An 8,255-nucleotide genomic window follows, 5' to 3' on the forward strand; every position below is an offset into this window, starting at 1 on the left:
GACAGCAATGTGAAGGAGGTGTGGAGGAATCACAAGTTAGAGAACTCTTACTCTGCCATACACCCCCACAAAAAGTCGACATTCATCCTCCTTGTCGCCTTTGAATTCTTTTAGCTCTCAACTTCTTATAAGTTATACTATAAACTAGCAAATAAAAATTGTAAGCTACCATGGCTACTAGCAATTAGGTTTTTAAAATTCTGAGTTTTAGCCGGGCGTGGTGGTGCACACTTGTAATCCCCGCGCTTGGGAGACTGAGACAGGATTGCACGGGTTCAAAGCCAGCTTCAGCTACTTAGTGAGGCTCTCAGCAACTTAGTGAGACCCTGTTTCCAAATAAAATATAAAATGGATCTGGGAGTATAGCCCGGAAGTAGAAAGCCTCTGGGTTCCATCCCCAGTACCACCAAAATAAATAAATAAATAAATAAATAAATTCTGAGTTTTGATGCAATATTAGTTTAGCTCCCTGTAAGTAGCTTTGGAAAACTCAGGAAAGAATAAAACTTGCCATAATTTAATCACCCAGAGATTACCACTGATGCTGTTCTATAGTTTTCTTCCCCGTGTGTGTGTGTGTGTGTGTGTGTGTGTGTGTGTGTGTGTGTGTCACTGAGGATTGAATCCAGAGGCATTCATCCTCTAAGCTGTACTCCCAACCCTATAAGGTCTCACTAAGTTGCGGAGGGCCTTGCTAAATTGCTGAGGCTGCCACAAACCTGTGATCCTCCAGTCTCAGCCTCCCAAATCAATAACCAAGCTATGACCAAGCCAGGAGTGGTGGTGCTTGCCTGTAATCCCAGTATTTGGGAAGCTGAGATAGGAGGATCAAAGGTTCAAGGTCAGCCTTAGCAACTTAATGAGGCCCTCACCAACTTAGTGAGACCCTGTTTCCAATTTAAAAAAAGAAATAGGGTTGAGGGTCTTGCCTAGAGATAAAGTGTCCCTGAGTTTAATCCCAGTATAAAAACAAAATAAAACAACAAATTCTACATGAGAATTTAGAACCTATTTTTTTTTTTTTTCGGCAGTAGTGGAGATGGAACCCAGGGTTTTTCTACCTCCAAGCTACACCCCCGAACCCTATTTTTTTCTTTATTTTGAAACAGTCTCACTCAGTTGCAAAGGACCTCACTAAATAGCTGAGGCTGGCTGTGAACTGCAATCCTCCTGTCTCAGCCTCCTGAATACTGGAAATACAAACGTGTGCCACCATGCCAGGCAAGAACCCGTTTCTTAATTCAATATATGTAGGAACTTTTCCATGGCAATAAATGTCAACTTTTCATATGGGCATATTGTAATTTAAATTAACCAATTCCCACTTGATGGATAATTTGGTTGCAATTTTTACCACATAATTAACTTTTAGTTCAAATATTTATAAAATTGTATGTATCTGTCATCATTCAGGGGTCTCACCTGATACCTCAATATTCAGCAAACAATGATCCTTACTTGGTAATCAAAAAATAAGATTTTGTTTGCAAGTATATAGTCAAGCAAATCCATCAATCTTCTGCTGGGTGCAAGCCTGATATCTGAACATCTAGATTGGCCCAATCAAATTCAGGATGGTTTTTTAGCTTTATGAATAACTTAAATAGCAAGTTTTGCTTGATTATTAACTTCTGAAAGGTTGGGGATGGAAGATGGGGAGAAATGTCTCTAAAATATCTAATGCTTTTTGCAGATTGATTTCTTTATTTGTCCTGGTGCCAGGGAAAGACCCCAAAATCTAGTGCACATGCACTGTACCATCGAGCTCCGGGCCTGGCCCTGCTAATGCTTCATTTAAATACTAGCTTGCTGTGCTATGGGGTCAGGGGTGCAGCTGGGGTTCATTGCTCTGATCACAGCTGCTACCACATGACCAACAAGTCAGGCAGGTAGGGATGTAGGACCAGGAGCAGAGTTCTATGTGCCCAGGGGTCAGAAGCAGGTAGAACAGGGGAATGCGTGTCAAGCCCCACATGCCAGGGCTGGAAAAAAGGGACCTCTACAAACAAGCCAGAAGAGGCTTTTTTTTTTTTTTCCCTCTCAATGCTAGGACTTGAACCCAGCACATCACTCACACTGAGCAAACCCTTTACCACTGAGCTACATCCTCAGCCCCAACAAAGCAGCACAGGAACCAAGACTTGGCTATCTTTCCGCTGGCTCAGCCTCTGTCTCCCAGCCTGCAAATACACACAGAGCTAGTTCACCCTGAAACCTGACGTCCCCCTTGGTTACGATCCCATGGTTTCCAAAAAGACTGTTTTCTGTTTCTTCTCAGCTATAGCAACCTGCTCTCTTAAATAGCTTCTTTATCTGCTAGGGTAATTACAGTCTGTGACTAGCAGCTGCGGTTCATAAACATGAGTTTTACCGTTTGGGTCAGTAGTTCTAGGTCTCTTCTGAGTGGCAACTCCCCCGGCTGATCTTGGCTGATCTCGGCATTCAGAGAAGCGCCCTCCTTCAGCACCCCAGCTGCTTCCCCATAGCGTAGTTTCCTGTTGGGGGATTCTGTCTAATCATTATAAAAAGGGTCACATTATTACTAAAAACGCAAGTCTAATACCAAAACATACTTATGAATGTTGGTATTACTTTGTGATTTAAATTTTCCCTTTAGCTTTATTTTTCTTTCTTTCTTTCTCTCTTTTTTAAAACTGGGGATTGAAGCTAGGGGCATTCTGTCTCTGAGGCTATACTTCCATCCTTATGTTTTTTTGAAATAGGATCTCACTAAGCTGCAGAGGCTTGCTAAATTGTTGTGGTTGGCTGCGAACCTGTGATCCTCCTGTCTAAGCCTCCCCAAATACTGGGATTACAAGCATATGGCTTTTAGCTTTCTTTTTAATGTTCTGAATGGCCTATAATGGGCATGCATTTCTTCTACATTCAGGAAAAAAGTTCTACTTTTTTAGAATGAACTTCTAAAAGTTCATTCATAGCTATAAAATCTTTAGAAGGAAACATAGGAGAAAACCCACAGGATCTAAGTTAAGGAAGGAAGTTCTTAGCATCAGAAGCACAGTGCAGGGGCTGAGTGTGTAGGGCAGGTAAGGTGCAAGTGCAAGGTCCTGGGTTTGATCTCTAGCACCGCAAGAAAAGATAAAAAGCACAATCCATAAAATGATCTTTAAATTAGACTTCATCTCAAAAAGAAAACCCAAACCAAAACAAGCAACAACGTAAAACACAAACAACAACAACAAAAATCCCTTTTGCTCTCAGAGAAAAACCTTGTTAAAAGAATGAAGAGAGCTGGGCGTGGTGGCGCACGCGTGTAATCCCCACACTTGGGAGGCGGAGACAGGAGGATCGCACAGGTTCGAAGCCAGCTTTGCGCGTTGGCTTAGGAGACCCTGTTTCTAAATAAAAAAAAAATATAAAATAGGTCTGGGAGTGTAGCCCGCAGGTAGAAGGGCTTCCAGGAACCCCAGTACCACCAAAAAAAAAAAAAAAAAAGAAAGAAAGAAAGAAAGAAAGAAAGAAAAGAAAAGAAAAGAAAGAAAGAATGAAGAGAGCTGGCATGGTAGCACATACTTGTAATCCAAACATTCAGGAGGCTGAGACCGGAGGATCGCGGTTCCCAGACAGCCTCAGCTACTTAGCGAAGCACTTCGCAGTTCAGTGAGACCCTGTTTCAAAAATAAAAAGACTAAAAACTAGAGCTGGGAGTGTAGCTTGGAGATACAGTGCCCCTGGGGTCTATACCCAGTACCCCCCAAAATAAAGTGTGAAGATAGCCAGGCATGGTAGCATACACCTTTAAACCCAGTACCTGGGAGGCTGAGACAGGAGAATCACAGTTCCAGGCCAGCCTCAGCAACTTACTAAGGCCCTCTGAGCTTAGTGAAGCCCTGCTAAACAAAAAATAAAAAAAGATAAGGGGGTGTAGCTTGGAGGTAGAATGCCCCGAGTTCAGTCCTATACACACACACACACACACACACACACACACACACACACACGAAAAGAAAAGCTATGAACTAGAAAAAAATACCTGCAAGCCACACACATCAAGACACAGGACTCATATCCACAGATATATAAAGAACCCAAAAGTCAACAGGGAGAAAAGTCACATTAGAAATGGGCAAAAAGAGCCTGGTGTGGTGGCCCGTGGCCCATGCCCATGCCCATAATCCTCATTCATGGGAGGGTCTGACAAGAAGATTGCAGGTTTGAGGCAAGCCTCAACAATTTATTGAGAGAGACCTTGTTTCAAAAATTAATAAAAGGTCTGAAAGTGTAGCGCAGAGATAGAATGTACCTGAGTTTAGTCCATCTTTTTTTTTTTTTTTTTTTTTGCGGGTCTGGGGATGGAACCCAGGGGCATTTGACCTCCAAGCTACACCCCCTACCCTAGTTTTTATTCTTTATTTTGAAACTGGGTCTCACTGAGTTGCAGAGGGCCTCACTGAGTAGCTGAGGCTGTCCGCGAACCGCGATCCTCCAGGTCTCAGCCTCCCGAATGCTGGGATTACAAGCGTGCGCCACCACGCCCGGCTAGTTTAGTCCATCTTATCCCCCCCAAAAGGGGCAAAAGATAGGAAGAGGTTTCACTGAAGAGTGTATATGGATAGCAAATGAGCATGTGAAAAGATAGCCAACATCACTGCCCTCAGAGAAATGCAAATTAAGGCCAAATCACTGCACCCCTATCAAAACCGACACAGAAACAGGAGTGACGCCACGACCAAACTGGCTCCCGCACACGTTGCTGAGGAAGTGTGAAATGGTACAGCCACGGCCGGGCGTGATGGCACACGTTTGTAATCCCAGTACTTGGGAGGCTGAGACAGGAGGATCACGCAGGTTTGAAACCAGCCTCAGCTACTTAGTGAGGCTCTCAGCAACTTAGTGAGACCCTGTTTCCAGATAAAATACAAAATAGGTCTGGGAGTGTAGCACAAAGGTAGAAAGCCTCTGAGTTCCATCCCCAGCACCACAGGGGGAAAAAAAAAAAAAAAGGAAAGAAAGAAAGATAGTACAGCCACTCCGGAGGCTGGTTTGATGGTCTCTTAAAAAACTAAACACTGGAGGTAGGAGGATTGTAAATTCAAGGCCAGATTGGGCAGGTTAATGACCTTACATCAAAATAAAAAATAAAGCCGGGTGTGGTGCCTGTAATGCCAGTACTTGGGAGGCTGAGACAGGAGTGTCTCACATTCAAGACCAGCCTCAGCAACTTAGTGAGACTCTGTCTCAAAATAAAAAATATGCCAGATGTGGCGACACACACCTGCAGTCCCAGTACTTGGGAGGCTGAGTCAGGAGGAATGCAAATTTGAAACTAGCTTCAGCTACTTAGTGATGTTCTCAGCAATTTACCAAGACCCTGTTTCAAAATAAAAATTAAAATAGGGTTAGGGTGTAGCCTGAAGGTAGAAGGTCCCTGAGTTCCATCCCCAGTACCATAAATAAATAAATAAATAAATAAATAAATAAATAAACAGCAGTTGCCAAGAGTGTAGCTTGGAGGTGGAATGTGCTTGGTTTCAATCCTCAGCACCACATAAATAAGTTAAAATTAAAAAAAAAAAAGGGCCTGGGGATGTAGTTCAGTGGTTCCGTGCCCCTGAGTTCAATTTCCAGTGCCACATACATGTGCGCGCGCGCACACACACACACACACACACACACACACACAACTAAACATACATGCATGAACTTATAATACAACTCAGCAGTCTTATATCTGCGCACTCATCCCAGAGAAATAAAAAGGTATATCTACACAAAGACCTACACATGATGTTTATAACAACTCTGTGAAAGCCCAAATCCAGCAACAGACAAAATATTCATCAATAGGTGAATAGACAAACTATGGTGCGTCCACACCACAGACTCAAAAAAAAAAAAAAAAAAGTACCTGGAGTGACTTCAAGGGCAGCATGCTGAGTGAAACAAATACTTAGAAGCCCATCTGAAAAGGTCCCATACACTGAGATCCTACTTACATACCAGTCTTGAAATGAGGAAATACAGGGGTGGAGGGCAGGTGAGCAGCTGCCACGGGGGAGGGAGGGGCAGGTGTGATCATAAAGGGCTGGCCTCTCCTTTCTTTCCCCTGTACGGTGGAGCACTACTGGGGATGAAACCCAGGGCCTGAGCATGCGAGACAAGCCCTCCACTCAGCCACCTCTGCAGCTCCCAGTCTAATGCCTCTATCGCAGGAGCAGGTAAACAACACACCTGAGGGACACAGATTCATACCTAATTCTGCCAATGTCAGCTCTTGGTTTCCTTTTGTACCCGTTAAGTAAGATTGTAACCATTACAGGAAAACCAAGCCTGCGAGGACCTCTCTGTACCAACTCTGAAACTTTCTGCCTATCTGCAATTGTTTCTATAATTGTTTAAAAAGCAGTTCACTCATATGTGGAACATTTTAGAATATTCAGGAAAACATAAAGATTGCTCATTTAAAAGTGTATAACCAACCAGGAGCAATGGTGGACGGATGCTTGTAATCCCAATATTTGAAAGGCAATCCAGGAGGTTTGCTGGTTTGAGGCAACAGTCTCAGCAATTTTAGCATGACCCTCAACAATTTAGTGAGAAATTGCTTCAAAATAAAAAGGGCTAGAGTTGTAGCTTAGAGGTAGAATGCTCCTGAGTTCAGAGGTAGTGAATACTTACCTAAAGAACCAGTCATAGGGTTTCTTTCTTTCTTTCTTTCCCTTCTTTCCTTCCTTCCTTTCTTTTCTTTCTTTCTGTCTTTCTTTTTTCCTTTTTTTTCTTTTCTTTTTTTTTTTTGCAGTACTGGGGATGGAACCCAAGGGCAATCTACCTCCAAGCTATATCTCCAGTCCTATTTTTTATTATTTATTTATTTATTCATTTATTTTGCAGTACTGGGGATGGAACCCAGTGACATTTTACCTCAGAGCTACACCCCCAACCCTATTTTTTATTATTTATTTTGAAACAGGGCCTCACTGAGTTGCAAAGGGCCTCACTAAGTAGCTGAGGCTGTCCTCGAACCACGATCCTCCTGTCTCAGCTTCCTGAATGCTGGGGTTACAAGCGTGAACCACCAAGCCCGGCTTTTTACTCTTTATTTTGAAACAAGGTCTTGCTAAGTTCTGGAGAGCCTCACAAAGTAGCTGAGCCTGGCTTCGAACCTGTGATCCACCTGTCTCAGCCTCCCAAGTGCTGGGATTACAAATGTGTGCCACCACGCCTGGCTCCATCATGGATTTTATTTGAAGAAGCATAATGTGGTCCCCTAGAACTTTGCCTATCATAAGTATTTAGTTTGGAGTCTCCAGAGATGATATTTTGCATATCTCTATTGCTGCAACACACCATGGGCTCCTTTTTCTAATGGAAGTCCAGTCATTAGTGCCTTTACTTCTACTCTTTTAAAATCTTTCTTTTTTTTTTCTTTAAACAAGTCTTGCTAAGTTACTGAGACTGACCTCAAACCTGTAAATCTCTTGTCTCCGCCTCCCAAGTACTCTTCCTCTATTTTATTTTTTAAAGAAAATTCCTCATATTCATTCCCTTGCCTTTATCTATCCTTTTCTATAAAAATACCTTGAAGCTAGATGTGTGACACACACCAGTTATCCCATCTGCTCAGAAGGCTGAGGCAGAATGATCACAAGTTTGGAGCCAGTCTGGGCAACTTAGTGAAACCCTATCTCAAAAAGGGAGGGGGGACTAGTACTTAGCTGGCAGGGGAGACACCATGATCACGAAGGTGGTTTTCCCAGGGCAACGTTCACCCATTGTACTTTGGGTGTGCTGACCCCTGCAATTTCCCCAAATTAAAAAAAGGGGGGAGGGATTAGAGATATAGCTTAATAGCTTAGTGGCAGCGTGCTTGCCTAGTATGTGTGAGGCCCTGGTTTCAATCCCCATTTTAACACACACACACACACACACACACACACACACACACACACAGTGTGCATGCCTGTAATCCTAGTACTTGGGAGACTGTGACAGAATAATTAATTGTAGACTTCTAGATCAGCGTCAGCGATTTAGTAAGACTCACAGCAATCTAGCGAGACCCTCTTTCAAAATAAAAAGGGATATAAGCCGGGCATGGTGGCGCACACTTGTAATCCCAGTACTTGGGAGGCTGAGACAGGAGGATCGCACAAGTTCAAAGCCAGCCTCAGCTACTTAGGCTCTCAGCAACTTAGTGAGACCTAGTTTCTAATAAAATATAAAAATAGGTCTGGGAGTGTATCCAGGAGGTAGAAAGCCCCTGGGTTCCATCCCCAGTACCACCAGAAAAATAA

This window comes from Muscardinus avellanarius (assembly GCF_963383645.1).
Source record: "Muscardinus avellanarius genome assembly, chromosome: 1".
Classification (NCBI taxonomy): Eukaryota; Metazoa; Chordata; class Mammalia; order Rodentia; family Gliridae; genus Muscardinus; species Muscardinus avellanarius.